Source organism: Dendrobates tinctorius, unplaced genomic scaffold, assembly GCF_039654945.1.
Source record: "Dendrobates tinctorius isolate UK_male_01 unplaced genomic scaffold, ASM3965494v1 ptg000037l, whole genome shotgun sequence".
NCBI classification, from domain to species: Eukaryota; Metazoa; Chordata; class Amphibia; order Anura; family Dendrobatidae; genus Dendrobates; species Dendrobates tinctorius.
Genome location: NW_027361705.1, coordinates 24,011,711 through 24,036,775, shown reverse-complemented (window position 1 = coordinate 24,036,775; position 25,065 = coordinate 24,011,711). Strand labels below are relative to the sequence as shown.

At 47.4% G+C, this 25,065-nt stretch overlaps 1 pseudogene; it reads left to right on the top strand.

Moving 5' to 3' along the window:
* The first annotated feature begins 1,963 nt into the window (after nucleotides 1–1,963).
* On the top strand, nucleotides 1,964–24,883 carry LOC141088059 (nuclease EXOG, mitochondrial-like; annotated as a pseudogene).
* The last annotated feature ends 182 nt before the right edge of the window (nucleotides 24,884–25,065 follow it).

Below are 25,065 nucleotides of genomic sequence, written 5' to 3'. Positions count from 1 at the left end.
GTGCCCCGTTTGACAGTCACAGTAACCTGCGTTCCCCTATAACAATAAGTGCCCACTTTACATTTAATAATGTCCTGAGTATCCCCCCTGTACCGCTCCCCTATGCACAGTATAATGCCCCCTCACTGTATATATACTGACCCCTTAGTATCCCCCAATGATGGCTCCAACACTGTATGATGGTCCCCTCACTGTAAAATCCACATTGTATGATGGCCCCCTTACTGTAATCTACACACTGTATGATGGCCCCCTAGACAGCCTGCATATAGTATAACACACCAGAGAGTCCTCAATATACGTAGTATAGTATATTGCAGCCCCCAATAAGCAGACGGTAATGTAAGGCAGCACTCCCCCATAATAATAATAATACATTTTATTTCTATAGTGCCGACATATTCCGCAGCACTTTACATTTCAGAGGGGATTTGTACAGACGATAGACATTACAGCATAACAATAATCACACAGATCATAACAGATACCAAGAGGAATGAGGGCCCTGCTCACAAGCTTACAATCTATGAGGAAAAAGGTAGACACGAAAGGTGGGTGGTAACAGTTGCCCTAGTTGTATGGACCAGCCATAGAGGCTAATGGATGCATAAAGCATGTGGGAACATGATGCGGGGAACCTGGTTATGGTAAAACTTTTGACTGTGCCACACAGGGATAGGTTAATATGTTGAGGCGGTAGGCCAATCTGAATAAATGTGCTTACTGGGCACGCTTAAAATTGTAGGGATTAGGGACTAATCGTATTGACCTGGGAAGTGCATTCCAAAGAAATGGCGCAGCACGTGTAAAGTCTTGGAGACGGGAGTGGGAGGTTCTGATTATTGATGCTAACCTCAGGTCATCAGCAGAACGGAGGGCGCGGGTAGGGTGGTATACTGAAACAAGGGAGGAGATGTAGGGTGGTGCTGAGCCATGGAGGGCTTTGTGGGTGAGAGTAATAAGTTTATACTGAATTCTGGAGTGGATGGGTAGCCAGTGTAATGACTGGCACAAGGTAGAGGCATCGGTGTAATGATTGGCGAGGAATATGATCCTGGCTGCAGCAGTAAAATCAATGGTGTCGTTCAAAAGTACAACTCGTTCTGCAAAAAACCAAGCCCTCATGTGGGTGTATTGGTGGAAAAATAAAAAAGTTATGAATCTGGGGAGAAGGGGAGGAAAAAAAGGAAAACGCAAAAAACAGAAAATTGTAAAGTCTCGAAAGAGTTAAAAGTGATGATTGGGGACTTGAGACTGATCACTGTCTGTAGCATGGGTCATCAGTATTAGCTCCGGGGGTATCTACATCCCGGCCCGTGAGCTGTATGAAGACCCCCAGCACCATGGAGAGCGCAGCGTCCTCATCATTATCTACGAGACCCCGATATGTAGGTAAAGTAGCGGCAATAGGACGGAGCTGTGATACTGGACCACCTGCGACCGTGTTATAGGCCGGGGTCAGACAAGTGAGAAACTCGGACGAGTCTCACACATCAACACCCGGCACTGCCGCCGGCACTCGGCCCGGAGCGCTCAGCCACATAGAAATACATGCAGCGCTCACTCCGGTCCCGAGTGCCGGTGGCAGTGCCGGGTATTGATGCGAGGCTCGTCCGAGTTTCTCACAATTCTGACCCCGGCCATATAGTCGTGTTACTCCAACCTCACTTCTTACAACCTACAAGTGCACGGAGATGTCTCACATTCATCCCACACGTGGCCTGTGCACCTACAATGCCGCGGCTGAATTCTCGCCCCAGTCCGGCCCTGCTTACACCTATACCTGACTCCTGAGGTGACCCTAAATCACAGCTCAGATGTGTGACGCCTCATGTCCGATCACCAGCACAGCAAGTCTTATTCCGCGCCAGTAGGTGGCGCCCGTCTACATACAATTTATTCACATGCAATAAACAAGTCTGGCCGCAAGATGTCGCTGGTAGCACGCCTTGGATTCTACTGTAAATCGAGTGCTGTACTGTTCCCGGCCAGCAGGTGGCGGCTCCGGTTCATTCGTCTTTTACAACTACTTGAAGATGTCAGGACATATTTCCTACAGGATTATAAGCCGCCGCTTTCTGGGGGGTTTCGTGCTGGGGGCTACACTGAGCACATCGTCCTTCTTAGCCGCGCTGTATTTATACGAGCGAAAAAGAGCCGAGCCAGGTGAGAAAGCCGCCCCCTGGTGGAGAGTGTGCGCCGTTACCCCTGTGGAGGGAGGCCCTGTCATAGACGCGTGTGCTGCAGCCTGCATCCGGGTCCCTGCTCTCAGTGACGTCAGTACGAGCTCCCCTCTCACCCTCTGCCTTACTGCAGCGCCCCCTTCTGTCAGGACGGAGCAGAGGGGCCATGGATCGTTATGGGGTCTGTCTGGGGTCTGTTCTGTGTCGGTTTATAGGAGAGAAGTAAAAAAGCGCAACGTCCACACCGTGGAATCAGTGATGAGTGAGCGGGGTCAGATGAAGTGTTATCTGGGCATGCTCGAGTGCTCATAGTGCTCGGCGTGCTCGAATACTATGCTCTGGTCCCCGCGGCTGCATGTCTCGTGGCTGACAGCAGCGGCACATGCAGGGATTGTCAGTCACTCCTCAGGGGATGTTCCCACGGTCAGTATTGGCAGCACATGTCCGCTCCATCCACAGCGCTGCCGGCTTCTGAACGCCGCTGATTCCACATGTGATCACTGAACCGTGCAGGATCACGGCTCCCATTACATTGTACGGGTGAGATTTATCCTGTGGAGCGTCTCCGCTACATATATAGACATGCTGCGGGCGGGAGAGACGCTCCACATGGAAGCCGGAGGCATCTGCCCGCATAGTGGGCGTGGGATATGATGACACCCCTCCACTGTGCTGTAACATCTGGAGGCTGCTGATGTACACAGCGTCCACTGACCGTGGGAACATACCCTTACATGTGTCACCGCTGTCACGAGACATGCAGACGCAGGGACTAGAACATATTATTCAGCACACCGAAGTCACTGTTAGCGCTCCAGCATGCCCAGATAACACCTCAGCACGCTCATCACTGCTCAGCATCTCTTCTGTTCTGTTTTTTATACACTTTTTTTCTTTTTTGTCTGTAGCTCTGATATTTGGTGTTTTTGCTGCAGGCTGAGTTGTATTGTGAAACAACAGCAATTTACACCATTGTTTGTTTCATTTTAAGTTTATGCCGCCATCAGTTGGCACAGATAGTATTTTGGTGCAGAATGATTACAGAGATTACATAAAGCTTATCCTCGCCCCTTGTGCCATCGTTGTTCCCGCGGGGCCGGTACGCGCGGTCCTGGGGCTCTTGTACGATGTGACACGTGACTCCGGTGCCCAATCAGCGCTGGCGTCACTGTCCGCGCCTTCACACGAATTGTACATGAAGAGTAAGTCCGGACTGCGGCTGATCTCCGACTTCCTCTTCATGTTCAATTCATATGAAGGGTGGGGACAGTGATGCCAGCGCTGATTGTGTGTCAGTGTCAAACCGCATGAGAGCCCTGCAGAGAGCGCGTGCTGACACCGTGGGAGCAGCGCAGGCACGGGATGTGAGTATAGGCTTTTTTATCTTATTGGGGCAAAGCGTGGGGTATGACAAGGGGTTGTCCTAGCAGTGGTCAACTTTACATGAAATGCGGCATTGCTGTGTGAGACATGTAATGACTGACAGTCAGCTCTCCTGATCTACACTGGTAACACCTCCTTTCATTAAAAAAAGTCTCTGGAGGCAGATTCTCAGGGAGATCTATGTCCGGCCCGTAGATCTTAACCGTTCATTTACATATGAAGACAAGTGTAGATTTCTAGGTAATAAGATCAGATTGAAGACGTCACGTTATCATTTTATTCATTTTTTTTTATTTTTACTTATTTGCGTGGCCATCTAGATGGCTTAGGAGGGTTGATCCTACTGAACCAGATATAATGTTAATATTAACCTTTTTTTTCCCCCCAGAACCTGTACAGAAGTCTCCATTGGAGGAGTTTGGATTCCCGCAGAGTGGAGGTCAGGCAATATATCGGTCATGCTTTATCTTATGATCAAGCAAAGAAGACCCCACGTTGGGTCATTGAGCATCTTACAAAAGAGAAAATAGTTGGTGAGTAAAAAGGGAATTAATTCCATTACCTCGGCTGGTCTCCTAGTAAGGAGCACAATGGGCAACAAAGTGGCTCAGTGGTTAGCACTGTATGGTGGCTCAGTGGTTAGCACTGTATGGTGGCTCAGTGGTTAGCTCCTTTACTTTGCAGCTCTGGGGTCCTGGGTTCAAATCCCACCGAGGACAACATCTGCAACGAGTTTGTATGTTCTCCCTGTGTTTACATTGGTTTCCTCCGGTTTCACGGAGGGTTGTTGGATCTCGCTCTGTATGTCGGGATCCCACAACCCGGAAGTTCGGACCTGATTTTTTTTCTAGACAGTCCGGACCTTTAGCCTGTCATTAGGGACACTGCTGGACGTCTTTCTTAATCAGTTATGATTTGTAAAACCGTCGGTCTGTGGCTGCTCTCTCTTTTCTTACATCGTATGTGCAGCCACACACAGGTGACAGGTCCTCTTTAAGTGAGGCTGCGGCATGTCCTGAGGCCAAGTTCACACTTTGCGGAATTGTGGTTTAGTCTGCAGCAGTCTAGAAGACTTGAAAGTCTCAGTCACACATTGCAAAAAAATGAAAGCATGGTGCCGACGTCAGATCTGCAGCGTGCTCATTCATGTACAGATTTTGATTGTGGATTTCACCCTATTCAATAATGCTTAGTAACGGAGCAGGGTGGAATCCACGATCAACAAATGCTGGTTCCTTCTGTGGAATCATTACACGTTTTGTTGTGGATTAGTGACCAAATCCACAGTGGAAATGATCATCTGATATCCGAGTGCAGTGCGATGTTACACACTCTCCTATAGACTTGTATGGGTGCGTGAGAACCGAATTTGGCGTGCAATCACAGCATGCTGCCATTTTTTTTTCCTGTCCGATTGCAATCCGATCAGCCCTGGCAAAAACCCGCCACTGATAAATAATGAAATATAGGATTAAATTGGTACGAATGCAATCTGATTATTATTATTGTTTAATCGCCAGTGGCAGCGAGCCCTAATGGTCGTATACAGCTGCCAATGGAAAGGCCCCTCTTGGGACTGTAAACAGCAGGACGGCTCAGTATAAATATAGTTGCCCCCCAATTCAGGGGGTTTTGTGCTTTATTTTGTTTGTCTAGGTTTTAGAACATGTTCTTCTTTTTTTATCTTTTCCTTAGGCGTTGCTGACCGGAAACACTGCCGATTTAAACCGGATCCAAACATTCCGCAATTATTTAGTGCCAGCAATGAAGACTATTTACGTAGCGGGTGGTCCCGGGGTCACATGGCGCCAGCGGGGGACAGTAAATATTCTACAGTAAGAATCTGTTTTCTGCTTATCTGAAGAAGAAAATCTATAAAAATTAGTCTTTTTTTCTTTTTGTATTTACATAAGAATATGGAATATAAAGTTCATTACTTTGACTTGTCATAAAGCTTTATGGTGTGTGCAGACATTAAATGTTTGGTGCAGAAATTTCTGTACCATTTCGGCATCTATTGGCAAGAAAAACAGCGTGTAATACATGCATTTTTGCCCCATTTTTTAAATGCTTTTTTGGTGCAGATTTTTCCCACTCATTAATATGAGTGAAATCTGCAAGTCACAAATAAGCAATAAGTGCATGAGACTTCAGGATTCTAATTCACTTTATGACAAATCTGTGCAGGAAAAAAGTGACAACTCTGCAGCGTGTGCACAGACCCTTACTATTTTGACTATTTACATCAGTTCTCTTTTACGTCCACAGGAGGCCATGGCTGAAACATTTTATCTGTCAAACATTGTGCCCCAAAACTATAAAAACAACGCCGGCTTCTGGAATCGGTAAGGTCCATGGTCAACAGGGATTTACTTTACAATCTGAAATGCAGATGCAGTCCTGCCTCATGTTCAAAGATTAAAGGGGTTGTCAATAGCAAAAATCACCTCCTTGCCACCCGGACTCAACATCTCAGTGATTTTTGGAGCTGTCTTCCAGAGGTTATGTGACATGACAGTCGGCTCCAGCCTTCATCGTGGCATCAGACTAAATGGCTCCACCTGACTGAAGGCTGCAGCTGATCGGTGTGGCAGTCTGCAACGCTCCTGTGACACCAGTGTCCTCTATCAAAAGACTCGGGTTATACCAGCGATTAAAAATTGCTGGAATAACCTCCATCCGACAAGTGTGTAAATATCTAGAAATATATTTTTTATTTTTATAAAATCTGGGGTCCTTTAGCATTTAATGAGGGGCTGTTCAGTAATGGACAATCCTTTTAACATATCGTGGTCTTTCCTGGACCACTGCAGCTTGAACCCACATTGAGCCTTCAATGTCACAGACACAAAGATATGACGAGACATGGCTGCCTTCTACAGCCTTCCTTCCTTTCTGGCTCCTTTTTACTGGAACCATTTTGCCCAGAAAACAATATAGCTAAAATGGTTTTGGTAAGCAGGAGCCGGAAAGACATGTACCGGCGCATGCGCAGTTAGGTTTTAGGCTCGGCCTGCAGTAGAGAAGAGGAAAGTGCGTTTGTGCGATCCGGCAATGTCCCTGCTCAGGCACGAGATTTCATTCAGCTATGTGGATGACACTGGACACGTCATCCACATCAATCAAAGCTGGAAGACGGCTTTTAGCAGGGGAGAGGAGGGACAGGCCCCGCTGTAATGACACCCCTGGGACCGGACCGTCCTAATTTGTATACCTTGCTGGAGCATTCATTAGTTTTTTTTTGGAGATTTAAGGGGGAGTCAGGACATAGTATACAACTTTCTGTAATGCAGCACAGGCGCTGAGGAAGGTGGTGGTATACCGCTGAGCTGTAGTTCCCCTCTGGCGTCACTGTGTAGAGAGTGCAACATTTTCAGGATTGGTGAGGGGCCCATAGGTCAGACCTCCACCGATCATAAAGTAACATGCCATCACTTTATGGGATGGGAATACCCCATATCATAAATGTCATTATTCACGGTGATTTCATACTCTGTCCTGGATGTCATCTATTTGTATGGTGACACCCCTCTGCTTCTGGATTACTATGTAACTAGGTAAATTTCCTATTCACAGGTCTAGGAGAACCGTATCTGGAGCTTCAGATACAGATATGTAGAAATATCTGCAAAGAATGACATAACCGATGGCGGCTTGAGGCGGACATGTTCTCCGGGGACAGTCATCAGCCAGGCCATTGCATGTGTAGTGTAATGAGATCAGTCCTACAATGGAGTAATGGCGGCTCATTTTTCTCATTGCTTGAAATCTTTATCCAGGTTTGAAATGTATTGTCGAGACCTGACACAGCGATTCGACGATGTCTGGATTGTGAGCGGCCCCCTGCTGTTACCCGTGCAGAATGAGGACGGCAAGAAAAGTGTCACTTATCAGGTGAGCCGCTGTTTACCACCACATGTTCATGTAGTGACTTCAGAGATGACCGGTCGGCCGCCGTGTTCTAGAAAACAATGAGCCTCCTTCAGTCTGGCTGATCATTGCTTTCTGCTCCTGCCTGATTGTGTTGAGAAGCGTTCAGTCGTGAAATGAAGTTCCTCTTATCGGCAGCCTCCGATCCACTAAATTTTTTAGTTCAGGGTGAAAGACACCGCACATTCTCACTAAGAGCTACCTGTTTGCTCAGTAACCAGTGTGAGATTCTAATTTAATAAATTATAAATTCAGAATTTAAATGAGGAGCTATGGGCATAATATGCAATAAAAGGCTTCGTGGGGCAGCGAATGGCAGGTTTGCAACACCTCCATGGCATGATCATCGGCATCATGGGTGATTCTGGGCAAATATTCTTTGTCGTTTTTGCACCTATGTGTGATTTGTGCCAGCAATCAGCCGTAATCGTAATCTGGGGGGCGTACTTGGTATAATATCCAAAACCAGGGTAAATGCTTGGACCTGTTGCCCTCATCACTGCTGTTAATGCACATACAATTAGGTCCATATATATTTGGACAGAGACAACATTTTTCTAATTTTGGTTCTAGACATTACCACAATAAATTTTAACCAAAACAATTCAGATGCAGTTGAAGTTCAGACTTTCAGCTTTCATTTGAGGGTATCCACATTCAAATTGAATGAAGGGTTTAGGAGTTTCAGCTCCTTAACATGTGCCACCCTGTTTTTAAAGGGACCAAAAGTAATTGGACAGATTAAATAATTGTAAATAAAATGTTCATTTCTGGTACTTGGTTGAAAACCCTTTGTTGGTAATGACTGCCTGAAGTCTTGAACTCATGGACATCACCAGACGCTGTGTTTCCTCCTTTTTGATGCTCTGTCAGGCCTTCACTGCGGTGGTTTTCAGTTGCTGTTTGTTTGTGGGCCTTTCTGTCTGAAGTTTAGTCTTTTTTTTTTAAATCAGATAATTTTTATTAACAAGATTCAAAATGACATTGCACACAATTGTGCCCAAAAAAGGAGCATAGACATATTTACAAACATTATAAACCAATCCCCCATTTCCCTCCCTCCACCCCCCCTCCCTTAAATCCTCAATAGCTCATAATGAGACATTAGCATCCATTGCTTACACGTGTAAACAGCATCCCTCCGGAATCATTTTCTCTCCACCCATGGTTTCCAAAGTGATTCAAAAGATTTTACACTTTTCCTTTTCTTATAAATATCCTTTTCCATTTTAACAACTGCATCAGACTGTCTATAAAATTCCCGCAGAGTCGGCGGCTCTCCACTCAACCAATGTCTGGCAATCAATTTACGTGCAACATACGATAATCTAGCTATAGCCAGTTTATGATGATTTTGAACTTGGATCTCCTCTACATAACCCAAAATGCATACCACAGGATCCCATGTGATTGTACATCCATACGATTTCCCAATTGCTTCTCCCACCTCCAACCTGTATGCATTCAGTCTCGTACATTGCCATAACATATGCAAAATCCCCGCTCCCTCAGACCGACACCTAGGACATTCAGAAGTCTGTCTCACCCCTGCCCTATAAAGCCTATCCGGAGTTCTATATACTCTGTGAAGTACATAATATTGTGAAAGTCTACCCGGCTCACTTAATGATAACGGAGGAATATATGCCATGATATCTTCCCATATATCCTCCTCTATCCTTCCCACCTCTTCCTCCCATTTCTCTTTTGCTTTAATGGGAAATCTATTAAGAAAGGTATGTAACAAATCCCTATAAATATTTGAAACTACCCCCTTCGTTCCACCCACCGCACATACATAGTCCACCAGAATATCTCTACAAATTTTCATATCAACCATTTTACTCTGCGCCTGATAGGCATGTCTCAGCTGCCCATATTGAAACCTACTGGTCTCCCGCAACCCATACCTCCCCCGCAGTGACAATAACCCCCGTTCGTCCTGTATCTGATCCACATATAGTATACCTAGTGATATCCAATTTTTACATTCCCCCATTTTAACAAATTCAGGCAGTACTTCATTGTTCCAAATTGGGGAGAGATTTGTTAATGCTCCCACTTTTCTTGTCCTTTTAATTGCCTCCCAAACTCTGTGGATTAGCATCAAAGTAGGATAGGTCCCACCCAGCTTCCCAAAATTCCCTGCCTCCAGACCTTGAACCAATGGGTCCCTTCCCACCAACCAAACCATAATCCTTTGAACCGAACCCAGTCCTTTCTCCTCACTCCATCCTCTTAACTGCTGACCCTGTGCCGCCAAAAAATAAATCCAGGGATTCGGAAGAGCCAATCCCCCCCATCTTTTGGCCTCTGCATGAGTTCCAGCCTGATTCTTGGCTGTTTTTTCCCCCATACCAGGTCTCGAAATATAGAGTTAATGGTACGAAACCACCTTCGGGGCAGCCAGACAGGGGAGTTATGCAATATATATAACAATTGGGGCATAAGAATCATTTTAGCCAGGTTTATCCTACCCACCACAGAGAGTCACAACCTACACCACACCCCTACTTTCTTCCTAAATTTGTCCAGTAATGGGGACAGATTTAAATCAATATAACTCGAAAGAGGAAGGGACACCTGAACTCCCAGATATTTGAACCGCTGAACCACCGGCAACCTACTACCCTCCAGCGCCGTCGGAATCTCCCCGCCCCCCTCATCTACCAGCAAAATATTTGACTTTGCCCAATTGATCTCCAGACCCGAAACCTCCCCAAATGCCCCAAGAATGTTCATCGCCCCCTCCAAGGCCCCTCCAGAATTTTCTAAAAATAATAGTATGTCATCTGCGTGTAAGGCTATTTTCTCCTCTATCATACCATACCGGAACCCCTTAACCAAAGTCAAATTCCTAATTGTCTGCGCCAGGGGCTCCACTGCCAACGCAAAAAGCAGCGGCGACAGCGGACACCCCTGCCTAGTCCCCCTATGTAAACCAAAACTTCCAGAAACCTCCCCATTAACTCTCACCCTAGCAGTCGGAGAAAAATACAATAACCTCACCCACGAGACAAAAATTGGTCCAAAACCAAAAGATCTCAACACTTCCCAAAGATAGCACCATTCAACACTATCAAATGCCTTACGCGCATCCAAGGAGACTACAATTCTATTCCCTTCATTATCCAACGGCACCTGCAAGTTCAAGAATAATCTACGTAGATTTATCGCTGTAGACTTATTTGGCATAAAGCCAGACTGATCAGGATGGACCAGACCCTGGACCACACTTGCCAGCCAGCCGGCCGGCCAAAACTTTAGCCAAAATCTTAACGTCCGCCGACAACAATGAAACTGGCCTATACGATTCCACCAATTCCGGGTCCTTTCCTTCCTTTAAAATGACTACTATTATCGCCTCTCTCATGGACACCGGCAGCTCTCCCACCCTTAACGCCTCCTCAAAGACTTTTTTTAATTTGGCCACTGAGATGTCCATTAAATTCTTATATATCTCAACCGGGAGTCCATCAGCCCCAGGAGCCTTGTTATTAGCCATTGACATAATAGCAGATCTAATCTCCTCCTCCGTTATAGGTTCCTCCAACCTTCCCCTATCATCGTCCCCAATCCTAGGCAGTTTCGCCTCACCCAGGAAACTTTCAATATTCCCCATTATATCTCCCACCCCTGACGTATACAGCTGCTCATAAAAACTTTTAAACTCCCCTAAAATATCCTCTACTTCCATCAATACAGTCCCCTCTCCCGTTCTTAGTTTGTATACGTACCCCGATTCCCTCTGTGCAGCAGCTACCACCGAAAGTAAGTGTCCCACTCTTTCCCCATCCTCAAAAAACTGTACTTTCTGAAAAGCTCTTCTTCTCTCCGCCTTTTTTATATATAGCTTATTAACCGCTTCCTGAGCTTCTTTTAAACTACATTTAGTTATCTCTGATGGGTCCGACACCATATCCCTTTCAGCTCTTTCCAAATCCTCTATGATCTCCTTATCTTCCAACCTAGTCCTGGATTTACATCTAGAAATTTCCCTAAAAAGAAGACCCCTCAGAAAAGCTTTCATTGCATCCCACACCACCCGCCCCTCCACACTTTCCTCATTAAACTGCCAGTACTCTGTGATTTCCTTCTTAATGATATCCATATCAATATGTTCAAGCCACAAGGGGTGCAATTTCCATCCCACTCCCCGTCCATGCCTCCCACCCAGCGTCGGACTGGAACACCTTGGGCCCACCAGAGAAAATCATTCTTGGGGCCCACTATGTAGCTGCATAGAGTTAAATACCAGACCACCAATTGTGCGGTAAAACACGCTAATATCAGGGTATAATATAAGGTTGTACATGTCTTAATTATGTAGCAGGAGTTGGGGTAGCCCCCACATAGAATATAAAGCAGCCCCCTCATAGAATATAATGTAGACCCCTCATAGAATATAATGCTGCCCCCCTCATAGGGTATAATGCTGCCCCCCTCATAGGGTATAATGCTCCCCCCTCATAGGGTATAATGCTGCCCCCCTCATAGGGTATAATGCTGCCCCCCTCATAGGGTATAATGCTGCCCCCTCATAGGGTATAATGCTGCCCCCCTCATAGGGTATAATGCTGCCCCCCATAGGGGTATAATCAGTGGCGGATTATAATGAGGTCAATTTGGGCAGTTGCCCCGGGCCCAGTGGGGTTAAGGGGCCCACAGCCCAGGCCAGTAAATTGCCCCATTATAATCCGCCACCGCGCAGGGCCGGATTAAAGGCAGGGCAGGCGGGGCTTCAGCCCCGGGGCCCCCACCACAAGAGCTTCTAAGGGGGCCCCCACCACATTCCTGCTGGCTGCTGCAATATGGCACTCCATCTTCTCCCCAACTAAAAGTGAGTGACCGTGGGGGCGGCATTATGTGCTCTGCTACCAGCAGCATCTACAAGTAGCGTGAACGCTGATGCTGCTGGTAGCGTGCAAAGGCTTGTGATGAGATCACAGGAGGTAAGGTGTCAGGGCCCCCGATCATGTGACCCCTGTCTCCTCCCCTCCTGTGACCTCATCACAGGTCCTGTGCGCACAGCACAGAGCACTGAGAGCAGCCATGTATGTGGAGTGCGGCTCTGCGGGTGGAGGTCGGTGCTGGAGGCTCCATTATTCTGTATGTGGAGTGGGGCTCTGCAGGTGGAGGTCGGTGCTGGAGGCTCCATTATTCTCTATGTGGAGTGCGGCTCTGCGGGTGGAGGTCGGTGCTGGAGGCTCCATTCTCTATGTGGAGTGCGGCTCTGCGGGTGGAGGTCGGTGCTGGAGGCCCCATTATTCTCTATGTGGAGTGCGGCTCTGCGGGTGGAGGTCGGTGCTGGAGGCCCCATTATTCTCTATGTGGAGTGCGGCTCTGCGGGTGGAGGTCGGTGCTGGAGGCCCCATTATTCTCTATGTAGAGTGTGGCTCTGCGGGTGGAGGTCGGTGCCGGAGGCTCCATTATTCTCTATGTGGAGTGCAGCTCTGCGGGTGGAGGTCGGTGCCAGAGGCTCCATTATTCTCTATGTGGAGTGCGGCTCTGCGGGTGGAGGTCGGTGCTGGAGGCCCCATTATTCTCTATGTGGAGTGCAGCTCTGCGGGTGGAGGTCGGTGCTGGAGGCTCCATTATTCTGTATGTGGAGTGCGGCTCTGCGGGTGGAGGTCAGTGCTGGAGGCTCCATTATTCTCTATGTGGAGTGCGGCTCTGCGGGTGGAGGTCGGTGCTGGAGGCTCCATTCTCTATGTGGAGTGCGGCTCTGCGGGTGGAGGTCGGTGCTGGAGGCCCCATTATTCTCTATGTGGAGTGCGGCTCTGCGGGTGGAGGTCGGTGCTGGAGGCCCCATTATTCTCTATGTGGAGTGCGGCTCTGCGGGTGGAGGTCGGTGCTGGAGGCCCCATTATTCTCTATGTAGAGTGTGGCTCTGCGGGTGGAGGTCGGTGCCGGAGGCTCCATTATTCTCTATGTGGAGTGCAGCTCTGCGGGTGGAGGTCGGTGCCAGAGGCTCCATTATTCTCTATGTGGAGTGCGGCTCTGCGGGTGGAGGTCGGTGCTGGAGGCCCCATTATTCTCTATGTGGAGTGCAGCTCTGCGGGTGGAGGTCGGTGCTGGAGGCTCCATTATTCTCTATGTAGAGTGTGGCTCTGCGGGTGGAGGTCAGTGCTGGAGGCCCCATTATTCTCTATGTGGTGTGCGGCTCTGCGGGTGGAGGTCGGTGCCGGAGGCTCCATTATTTTCTATGTGGAGTGCGGCTCTGCGGGTGGAGGTCGGTGCCGGAGGCTCCATTATTCTCTATGAGGAGTGGGGCTCTGCGGGTGGTGGTCGGTGCTGGAGGCTCCATTATTCTCTATGTGGAGTGCGGCTCTGCGGGTGGAGGTCGGTGCTGGAGGCTCCATTATTCTCTATGTGGAGTGCGGCTCTGCGGGTGGAGGTCGGTGCTGGAGGCTCCATTATTCTCTATGTTGAGTGCGGCTCTGCGGGTGGTGGTCGGTGCTGGAGGCTCCATTATTCTCTATGTGGAGTGCGGCTCTGCGGGTGGAGGTCGGTGCCGGAGGCTCCATTATTTTCTATGTGGAGTGCGGCTCTGCGGGTGGAGGTCGGTGCCGGAGGCTCCATTATTCTCTATGAGGAGTGGGGCTCTGCGGGTGGTGGTCGGTGCTGGAGGCTCCATTATTCTCTATGTGGAGTGCGGCTCTGCGGGTGGAGGTCGGTGCTGGAGGCTCCATTATTCTCTATGTGGAGTGCGGCTCTGCGGGTGGAGGTCGGTGCTGGAGGCTCCATTATTCTCTATGTTGAGTGCGGCTCTGCGGGTGGTGGTCGGTGCTGGAGGCTCCATTATTCTCTATGTGGAGTGCGGCTCTGCGGGTGGAGGTCGGTGCTGGAGGCTCCATTATTCTCTATGTGGAGTGCGGCTCTGCGGGTGGAGGTCGGTGCTGGAGGCCCCATTATTCTCTATGTAGAGTGTGGCTCTGCGGGTGGAGGTCAGTGCTGGAGGCCCCATTATTCTCTATGTGGAGTGCGGCTCTGCGGGTGGAGGTCAGTGCTGGAGGCCCCATTATTCTCTATGTGGAGTGTGGCTCTGCGGGTGGAGGTCAGTGCTGGAGGCTCCATTATTCTCTATGTAGAGTGTGGCTCTGCGGGTGGAGGTCAGTGCTGGAGGCCCCATTATTCTCTATGTAGAGTGCGGCTCTACGGGTGGAGGTCGGTGCCGGAGGCTCCATTATTTTCTATGTGGAGTGCGGCTCTGCGGGTGGAGGTCGGTGCCGGAGGCTCCATTATTCTCTATGAGGAGTGGGGCTCTGCGGGTGGTGGTCGGTGCTGGAGGCTCCATTATTCTCTATGTGGAGTGCGGCTCTGCGGGTGGAGGTCGGTGCTGGAGGCTCCATTATTCTCTATGTGGAGTGCGGCTCTGCGGGTGGAGGTCGGTGCTGGAGGCTCCATTATTCTCTATGTTGAGTGCGGCTCTGCGGGTGGTGGTCGGTGCTGGAGGCTCCATTATTCTCTATGTGGAGTGCGGCTCTGCGGGTGGAGGTCGGTGCTGGAGGCCCCATTATTCTCTATGTAGAGTGTGGCTCTGCGGGTGGAGGTCGGTGCTGGAGGCCCCATTATTCTCTATGTGGAGTGCGGCTCTGCGGGTGGAGGTCGGTGCTGGAGGCCCCATTATTCTCTATGTGGAGTGCGGCTCTGCGGGTGGAGGTCGGTGCTGGAGGCCCCATTATTCTCTATGTAGAGTGTGGCTCTGCGGGTGGAGGTCAGTGCTGGAGGCCCCATTATTCTCTATGTAGAGTGCGGCTCTGCGGGTGGAGGTCGGTGCCGGAGGCTCCATTATTTTCTATGTGGAGTGCGGCTCTGCGGGTGGAGGTCGGTGCTGGAGGCTCCATTATTCTCTATGTGGAGTGGGGCTCTGCGGGTGGAGGTCCATGCCGGAGGCTCCATTATTCTCTATGTGGAGTGTGGCTCTGCGGGTGGAGGTCGGTGCTGGAGGCTCCATTATTCTCTATGTGGAGTGCGGCTCTGCGGGTGGAGGTCGGTGCTGGAGGCTCCATTATTCTCTATGTGGAGTGTGGCTCTGCGGGTGGAGGTCGGTGCTGGAGGCTCCATTATTCTCTATGTGGAGTGGGGCTCTGCGGGTGGAGGTCCATGCCGGAGGCTCCATTATTCTCTATGTGGAGTGTGGCTCTACGGGTGGAGGTCGGTGCTGGAGGCTCCATTATTCTCTATGTGGAGTGCGGCTCTGCGGGTGGAGGTCGGTGCTGGAGGCTCCATTATTCTCTATGTGGAGTGCGGCTCTGCGGGTGGAGGTCGGTGCTGGAGGCTCCATTATTCTCTATGTGGAGTGTGGCTCTGCGGGTGGAGGTCGGTGCTGGTGGCTCCATTATTCTCTATGTGGAGTGTGGCTCTGCGGGTGGAGGTCGGTGCTGGAGGCTCCATTATTCTCTATGTGGAGTGGGGCTCTGCGGGTGGAGGTCGGTGCTGGAGGCCCCATTATTCTCTATGTAGAGTGCGGCTCTGCGGGTGGAGGTCGGTGCTGGAGGCTCCATTATTCTCTATGTGGAGTGCGGCTCTGCGGGTGGAGGTCGGTGCTGGAGGCTCCATTATTCTCTATGTGGATTGGGGCTCTGCGGGTGGAGGTCGGTGCTGGAGGCCCCATTATTCTCTATGTAGAGTGTGGCTCTGCGGGTGGAGGTCAGTGCTGGAGGCCCCATTATTCTCTATGTAGAGTGTGGCTCTACGATTCGTGACCCCCGTCACGTGACGAGGGGGGCCTACAGAGTCTGAACTGCCCCGGGCCCTGGCTACCCTTAATCCACCCCTGGGTATAATGCACTCCCTCATAGGGTATAATACTGCCCCCCTCATAGGGTATAATGCTGCCTCCTCATAGGGTATAATGCTGCCCCCTCATAGGGAATAATGCTGCCCCCTCATAGGGTATAATACTGCCCCCCTCATAGGGAATAATGCACCCCCTCATAGGGTATAATGCTATATAGATATATAGATATAGAGTTAGATAGATATAGATAGAAAGATAGATATAGAAATAGATAGATATAGAGATAGATAGTAGATAATGGATAGAAAGTAGATAATGGATAGATATAGATAGAAAGATTCATAGAGATAGATAGAGATAGATAGAGATAGATAGATATAAAGATAGATATAGAAAGAAATATAGATAGATAGATCGATAGGTAGATAGATATAGAGATAGATAGAAAATAGATAATGGATAGATAGATAGATATAGAGATACATAGCTATAGATAGAAAGATATAGAGAGATAGATATATAGATAGAGATAGATAATAGAGATATACAGATATAATAATAATAATAATAATAATAATAATAATATAGACATATATAGATAGCTATAGAGATAAATATATATAGATAGATGGCTATAAATAAAAATAGATATAGAGATATATATAGAGATAGATAGATATAGAGATAATAGATAGAGATAGATAGATATAGAGACAGATAGATATAGAAAGATAGATATAGAGATAGATATAGAGATAATAGCTAGATATAGAGATATGTATAGAGATAGACAGATATAGAGTTAGAAAGATAGATAGATATAGAGAGAGATATAGAGATAGATAGAGATAGATGGATAGATAGATATAGATAATAGAGATAATAGATAGATGTAATAGATAGATATAGAGATAGATATAGAGATAGATGGATAGATCAATAGATAGATAGATAAAGAGAGAGATAGAGATAGATAGATAGATAATGAGATATAGAGATAGATATAGAGATATAGTGTTAGATAGATATAGAGATAGATAGATATAGAGATAGATAGATATAGAGATAGATAGATAGATATAGATAGATAGATAGATAGATATAGAGATAATATATAGATAGCTATAGAGAGAGAGATATAGAGATAGATATAGAGAGAAACAGATATAGATATAGAGATAGATATAGAGATAGATATAGAGATAGATAGATATAGATATAAAGATAGATAGAGATAGAGAGAGATATATAGATAGATAGCTATAGAGAGAGATATAGAGATAGATATAGAGAGAAATAGATATGGATATAGAGATAGATAGATATATAGATATAAAGATAGATATAGAGATAGATATAGAGATAGAGCGATAGATAGCGAGAGATATAGAGATAGATAGATACAGAGAAAAGATATAGAGACAGATAACGGATAGATAAATAGATAGATAGGTATAGAGATAGATAGATATAGATATTAGATAGAGATATATATATATATAGATAAAGATAGATAGATATAGATGGTAGCTAGATAGATAATAAATATAGAGATAATAGATATAGAGATAGATAGAGTAAGATAGATATAGAGATAGATAGACATAATAGATAGATATAGAGATATATATAGAAAGATATAGAGATAGATAGATAGATGTAGAGATAGAAAGATAGAGCGATAGAAAGAGATAGATATAGAAATATATAGATATAGAGATAGATAGATATAGATAATAGATAGAGATAGAAAGATAGATAGATAGATATAAGAGAGATAGTGAGAGATATATAGAGATAGATAGATAGAGAGAGAGAGACAGATAGAGAGAGCGAGAGAGATATATAAAAAAAAAAAAAAAAAAAAAAACCCCACAATACTCACCTCTCCTTCTCGCTCCCACGCTGATCCCGGCTTCAGTGTCAGGAGCTGCCCCCTCTGCCAGACACACAGCGGGTGCGCGATGTAGTGACGTCATCGCGCACTGGCTGTGAGCCAGGAGCAGAGAGGACTGAGGGCACCGGCCCTGATTTACAGCTGTAGTCTGCAGAGCAGCTTACTGGGCTGGGGGCGGGGCCTCTGGGGGTGGAGACCTGAAATGAGATTCACTGCTTCGCTTTAGCAGCGGGGACAGGGGCTCCTGCCTCCTGACACCCGCTGCTGCTCCGCTGGCAGGGGCCCCCATAGCAGCTGCATGGTGTGCGACACACCACTGGCTGGGGGCCCCTGGAGCAGCGGGGCCCTAGGCAACTGCTGGCCCTGTATGCCTGCAGGTGCCAGGGCCCACCAGATGCCAGGGCCCACCGGAGAATCCACCGGTTCTCCGGTGGGCCAGTCCGACGCTGCTCCCACCTGCCCGTCTAATCAAAAGCTCTATAGGCCTGTGGTCTGAAATCACCCTCGGCAGATATTCAATTCCACAGACCATACGCGTCATTAAATCATTTCCCAGTGCCAGGTCAATCCTGGAGAGGGAGCCATAAGTTGCCGAATAGCAGGAGTAGCAAACTACGCTCTCATTCCTCACCCTCCAGAGGTCCACCATCCCCATCTCCGTCATATAATTCCCAAACTTCGACAGTTTTTTAATACCTTTGCTTGAATCTTTCTTATGTCCATCCCACCCTTCATCCATCACATTATTGACATCTCCAATGATTAACATGGGAAACCCCATACCCCGTTTATACAATTCAAATATTTCTTGTACCTTTTTCCCCGAGTATTGGGGTGGGAAGTAAACAGCAGCAAGACATAGTGATTGCCCATAGAGTTTACAGAATAATAGAACATATTGCCCATCCCTATCTACATGGCACTCAATTTCTTCAAAGGGCGTGGACGCCCCAATCAACACCGATACCCCCCTAGCATACGAGGAATACGTAGAATGGTAAGACCTCCCTATCCACCTTCTTTTTAGCACATCTACTTTTTCTGCAAGCAAATGTGTCTCTTGGAGACAAATGACATCCGGGCCCCGTTTTCTCACATACTCCATTATTGCCGTTCTCCGGTTCCCCTCCGACAGTCCTCTTATATTCCAGCTAACGACTTTAATTGTGTCTCTCACCATGATACCTCCCAAGTACCAATTCCTGACCCCTTAAGATAGGACACTGTTCCCAGCAAATTGTAAGTCTCACTTCCCCGCAACAATCCCCAACCCTACCCTCCCATCTCCCCCCCATATTCTTTAACACAGTAACCCATAACTAATCCGCTGTTGTCGTTCACCTCTCTTATCAGAGAGTAGGTAGTCCAGCGTCTAGCTACCTCTTCCATAGTACCCTTAATCCGCTGTTACTAAAACACCTCCCCAGCCCCTCCGCATATAAAACAACATTTTGACAATAAGTCCTCCGGAAACCACAATAAATTGTGAACTCAAAGTCCAAAGGCAGCAATATGGCAGTAACTTCTTCACTTCCGGCCTCATCCCTTCACTTCCCTCTTTCTTTATTAGCCGAGAGCTTCTGCTGATTTAAGTCCAGCCACTTGGTGGCGTCTTCTGGTGTTGGAAAAAATGAACCGTCCCCAGTGCTACAACTCTCAATTTTGCTGGGTAGAGAGTAGAATACACCAACTTCAAATCTCTCAGTCTCCTTTTAACCCCTCCATAGCTCATCCTCTGTTTTTGTACCTCAGCCGAATAGTCTGGATAAATAGAGATCTTCTGGCCATTAATACACATGTCTTCAGCCGTACGAGCACACCTCAATATGGCATCTCTATCTCTATAGTTCAGGATCTTGGCAAGGACCGTACGAGGGGGGGATCCCATCGGGAGGGGTTTCATAGGAACTCGATGAGCCCTTTCCACCACAAACATCTTAGACAGGTTATCACCACCTATCTTGTCCTGGAGCCATTTTTCAATAAATTTTGTAGGGTCATTTCCTTCAGTCTTCTCAGGGATACCCACTAATCTTACATTGTTCCTCCGTGAACGATTCTCCAGATCATCAGTCTTATTAATCAGAGCAGCACATTTTTGCAAACACTGAGTGTGGGCCTTTTGCATTTTAGAGATATGGTCTTCCAACACACTCACTCTCTCCTCCACCTCTCCCACTCTCTTATCCATTTTGCCCATGTCTGCCTTTATTGTAGTAACTTCTGCTATAGTTCCATCCACTCTGTGAGTTAACGTTGTTATCGCAATTTTGCATGATCTGATCAGTTCATAAATGTCCCGCAAAGTGGGCTCCCCTATAACCAGCTCCTCCACATTCTCTTGTTCCACATCATCATTCCCCCTTCCACCTTCTTCCTCCTCCGGCCCCCCCTGTACCGCATCATCCTCAGAGCCTTCTCCTTGCTCATTCCTCCGTTCTCCAGCCTGTTCCTCCTTCTCTTCAGCCATCTCCTGCCGTGCTCCCTCCACCCAGGCATATTTCTCCAGCTTGGCCGCCACTTCTAGCCTCTTTGCATAAGAGGCATTTGCAGCGTCCACTCTCTCAGCCGCCTCCACGCTGTCGGCGCCATCTTGGGTGCGGATCCCCGCTCCTGCCTTGGCGTCCTGCTGCCTTCTCCGGACCATCGCTGCAGCTCCGCACCACTTCACCCGTCGGGGCCGACCTCCTGAGTCTCTTCTCAGCCGCCCAGAGATTAACCAGCCTCCAGAGGGGTCCTATCGTCAGGATAATTGCCGGTCTCAGCGGAGGAGCTCCAGAAGCCGACCGCTCACATCAGGTGCTAGGCCACACCCCCCGAAGTTTAGTCTTTAACAAGTGAAATGCATGCTCAATTGGGTTGAGATCAGGTGACTGACTTGGCCATTCAAGAATATTTCTTTGCTTTAATAAACTCCTGGGTTGCTTTGGCTTTATGTTTTGGGTCATTGTCCATCTGTAGTATGAAACGACGACCAATCAGTTTGGCTGCATTTGGCTGGATCTGAGCACACAGTATGGCTCTGAATACCTCAGAATTCATTCAGCTGCTTCTGTTCTGTGTCACATCATCAATAAACACTAGTGACCCAGTGCCACTGGCAGCCATGCATGCCCAAGCCATCACACTGCCCCCGCCATGTTTTACAGATGATGTGGTATGCTTTGGATCATGAGCTGTACCTCGCCTTCGCCATACTTTTTTCTTTCCATCATTCTGGTAGAGGTTGATCTTGGTTTCATCTGTCCAAAGAATATTCTTCCAGAACTGTGCTGGATTTTTTAGATGTTTTTTAGCAAAGTCCAGTCTAGCCTTTTGATTCTTGATGCTTATGAGTGGCTTGCGACGTGCAGTGAACCCTCTGTATTTACTTTCATGCAGTCTTCTCTTTATGGTAGATTTGGATATTGATACGCCTACCTCCTGGAGAGTGTTGTTCACTTGGTTGGCTGTTGTGAAGGGGTTTCTCTTCACCATGTAGATTATTCTGTGATCATCCACCACTGTTGTCTTCCGTGGGCGCCCAGGTCTTTTTGCATTGATGAGTTCACCAGTGCTTTCTTTCTTTCTCAGGATGTACCAAACTGTAGATTTTGCCACTCCTAATGTTGTAGCAATTTCTCAGATGTTTTTTTTTCTGTTTTTTCAGCTTAAGGATGGCTTGTTTCACCTGCATGGAGAGCTCCTTTGACCGCATGTTTCCTTCACAGCAAAACCTTCCAAATGCAAGCACCACACCTCAAATCAACTCCAGGCCTTTTATCTGCTTAATTGAGCATGATATAACGAAGGGATTGCCCACACCTGTCCATGAAATAGCCTTGGAGTCAATTGTCCAATTATTTTTGGTCCCTTTAAAAACAGGGTGGCACATGTTAAGGAGCTGAAACTCCTAAACCCTTCATCCAATTTAATATGGATACCCTCAAATGAAAGCTGAAAGTCTGAACTTCAACTGCATCTGAATTGTTTTGTTTAAAATTCATTGTGGTAATGTCTAGAACCAAAATTAGAAAAATGTTGTCTCTGTCCAAATATATATGGACCTAACTGTACCAGTCAAGCTGGAACTGTTCCAAAGCGAATGCTTTGTAGTTTGGCTACCACTCTGTTTTCAATGGTCAGTTTCAGATCATTATTATTTTGCCAGCACTATAGAGTCTGGAACTTCCTTTTTTCCCTTACTAGAGTACACCCTTCTGACACTCTCTTACTTGGCTTCTTTTTTTTCCAGTGGGATACTCCAGTTCATGATCAGTCTGTCAGCACTATAGAGTCTGGAGCTTCCTTTATTAGAATACACAATTTTGATACTCTGTAACTTGGCTTCCACTTTTTTTTTCAGTAGGCTGCTCAATGTCATTATTATAATTCTGTGAGCACTATAAAATTCTGCATGAAACTTTTTTTTCTAGTGGGCTGCCCCATTTCATTATCATTCTGTGGGCACTATAGAGGTTGGAACCGTGGTTTCAGGTCTCCCCATCCCTCCCCCTGGCTCCTGCTCGCTGCTCTCCTTCTTTAATTGACGTAGGTGACTCCTTGATGCATCCACATTGCCTGGCGAAATCTTGACGTGAGGCATCATCCATGTCAGTTGAAGGAGGAGGGCGGTGAGAAGCTGCCGAGGAAGAGGGTAGCGAGCAGCCGCCGGGGCGGAGGGCGGCGAATAGCCGCCGGGGCGGAGGACGGCGAGCAGCCGCCGGGACGGAGGGTGGCGAGCAGCAGCCGGGGATGAGGGCGGCGAGCAGCAGCCGGGGATGAGGGCGGCGAGCAGCAGCCAGGGAGGAGGAAGGCGAGCAGCAGCCGGGGAAGAGGGCGGCAAGCAGCAGCCGGGGAAGAGGGCGGCGAGCAGCAGCCGGGGAAGAGGGCGGCGAGCAGCAGCCGGGGAAGAGGGCGGCGAGCAGCAGCCGGGAGGGAGAGATCAAGAGGCCCTAAACCATGGTCATCGGACAGGACCGACCCGATTTCCATACAACGCGGGAGAACTTTAAAGGTTTTTTGGGGAGTATACAGAGGGTATATAAGCATTTATGGAATGCAGCACAGACGCTAAGTAAAGTCATAGTTTTAGCTGTTATGATACTTCTGGTGACAGGTTCCCTTTCTGTTACCACAGACCTGACATTAGGCGTTGGACGGACAGGTTAGTGAGAATGAATGCACCTTGTTGGTGGCACTTTTAAACAATCTAATTTGTAATAAAGATATATGCTGATTTTCTATTTATCCATTAATGCAGTCCCCGCTTCCCGGGACCCAATTGTCAGATAACAGTGAAATAAGTGGGCTGAAAGTTTATATTATTGGGGGCCAGTTGGGTCCCCAGGAACAGAGATGCCCACCGCAGCTTCTTTTGCTATTTGATGGCATTTTAATATTCGTTTTCTAAATCTTACAAGTCCTTAAAGTTTAAACTTTAATAGTGAAGATGGGTGGGGTGTGTGAGGGGCGATGTGGAAGTCTCCATGTAGGTGCACAGAGGCCTACTGCAATTTGTGGTGGTGCACTGTGATCTTTTTGGTGTAATGAAGATGTTCTTGCTCATTTTTTATTTCAGGTTATTGGCAGTGATGATGTAGTCGTGCCCACACATCTGTACAAGGTGATCCTCGCCAGGAGGAAGCCCTCTGAGGAGACTCTAGCTGAAGGAGCTTTTATTGTTCCCAACGTCCCCATCAGCTTTCAGCATCAGTTGCCACAATTTCAGGTCCCTCTTGAGACACTTGAGAAGTCATCTGGTCTTGTTTTCTTCCCTCAAGTGGACAAATCAAAAGAAGTGAAGAACGTTTGTGAGGAGGACACCTGTAAGCTTATTGAACTAGAAGAGTTCAAACTATACATTGCAGGACGGAGCATGAAGAATGCAAGAAGCCTCCAGAAAGTGGAGAAGATCATGCTAGAATTGCGTGAGGCCAACATAAAGCCGGACCGGTATCTGTTAGAACTTTATGAACAGAAGAAGAATGAACTGGAGTCTTGTGAGACTGTTACTGTACGAGACGGAAGACAAGGGTAACAAGTCATAGCTGCATGTTACAGGGCCCATAATCACATGGAACCAAGTTCTATTTTTCTTTGCTCAGGAATCTGTAAAGGTGACCTTTAACAAGGAAAAATCCCCCTAAATGAGGACTTTTGTAAAGTACTTAAAAAAAATATGGGGGGAATAAAGCATAGAAAAAAACGTTACATTTGTCATTATTCAGTGGGTCGGTCCGTGAGCCGGACCAAGAAGGCTTTGATCATTCCCTTCCGGACTCTTGAAGGGAGAGAAATCTTGCTGCCCGCTGAGTGTTCACTTTGTGCGGCTATGACTATTGATACCAGGCCATTATTACCAACTCATCAGGGATTATCAGATGTTTTCTTTTACTTGCCAAAGGATGGAAATACATCTATATATTTAAAGAAATCCATTAGCAGGCTTTCGCTATGTAATCTGAAGAAAGTATGAGGTAGGGTTAAAATGGGTAACTCATCGATGTGTCCCTTATGAGGCAGTGTGCTGTTGTTTACTTATAATGAAGGTTTTATCACGAGGACTTTATCACTGCTCAGACTGCAGCAGCAGGTGACACCAAGTTCGACTCCGCCCCTCCTGTGATAAGCAGCTCACTGTCTATAGATAATGTACATAGCTGTGGTGTGGCCCGTGGCAGCTTTTCAGCTCTTCTATTGTATATGCTGTATCTAAGAACTCTGTGTCACATCTCCCACAGTAAACTAAGTGACACATCGCTGGAATCTGTCTTTTCCTACTTTTGTGCTGCTGTCAGATGAGTTAGCAAAAACCTGGTGACAGATTGGTGACAGATTCCCTTTGATGTTAGATTTACATGGTGTTTGTCACTCCCCTGCTGCGACTGCTGCCGCGGTCCCCGCCGGCTCCCTCACCGCCGCTCCAGCCGTCCCACTTACTCCCGGCT